Genomic DNA, 1,084 nt, shown 5'->3' with positions numbered 1-1,084 from the left:
CACCACGCAGGCGCGGCGGGTCTCGGGCTCCGCCCCCTCGGCGCCGCGGGGCGCGCGGTGAAGGCGGAGAGACCCCGCGGCCGCACGTGATGGACAAGGCTTCGCGCTCCACCCCTGAGCTCTACTCCCGCGCCCGGCCTCAACGAGTCCAATCCAAGGCTTCGGATGCACCACGGAGCAAAGCGATTGGCTGATGCCGCGAGGAGGGTGGGCCCAAGAGTGGTTCAGCCTTCTCTGTTACCTTTTAGGCAGGGTACTCTGTTAAGGGAATGATATTGGGTCCAAGGAAACCTTGTTTAGTGGATTCGCATGGAAAGGGTTTGGGTGCATGGGCTGTGGCTGGCAGAGTGCAGAGACGCCCAAGGGCAGTTGACTCATAAGTTTGGCCGGCGAAGAGTAATTTGCTCCAGTCTAAAGGAAGAAATACATCACATGGGGCAGTGAGCTGCTTGTGAGCAGATGTGCTAGGCCCCTGGTTGAAACTATCTTAAAGACAATGAGCTTTTCTATACATTTTTCATGGGGAGAAAAATAGCTCATTTAATGACACTTTTATCAAAACCTGAAGCATGAATAATAGTTCCCTATTTGTGAAGTACTTGCTATTATGTGTGTATGTGTGTGTGTACTATTAGAAGCCAGCATCTGTTAAAAGCATCTTACATGCTTTTCTCAATTCAGCAAGCATCAGGTGCCTGCCATAAGCCCAGTTCAAAAGCAACTAGTCTAGTTTTAGAGTATCTGAGTCAAAATGATTGTTCTGCATGTACCTCACAGAGGTTTCCTCGGGCAAAATGTGATTCGGAACAGCTTCTTGAGCGCAATTTCCCATTTCTTCATTGACAATAAGACTTTCTACCCATGAAGAGTAGCTATATTAATAATATATATATATTTATATATATATACACACACACACATATAAAACTTTTCCAGTAAGCATATACTGAACATAGTCATATAAAGCACTGTTTGCTACATAAAAATCGGATATATGATGGGGTAACTGTGATTAAAAAAAAGACTAATATTTGATGAGTTCTTATGTGACAAGGGCTTTGCATGTCTTATCATATTTAATCCT

The sequence above is a fragment of the Mus caroli genome, chromosome 10, assembly GCF_900094665.2.
Source record: "Mus caroli chromosome 10, CAROLI_EIJ_v1.1, whole genome shotgun sequence".
Taxonomy (NCBI): domain Eukaryota; kingdom Metazoa; phylum Chordata; class Mammalia; order Rodentia; family Muridae; genus Mus; species Mus caroli.
The sequence above is the reverse complement of the archived record's forward strand: the minus strand, read 5'-3'. Positions refer to the sequence as shown.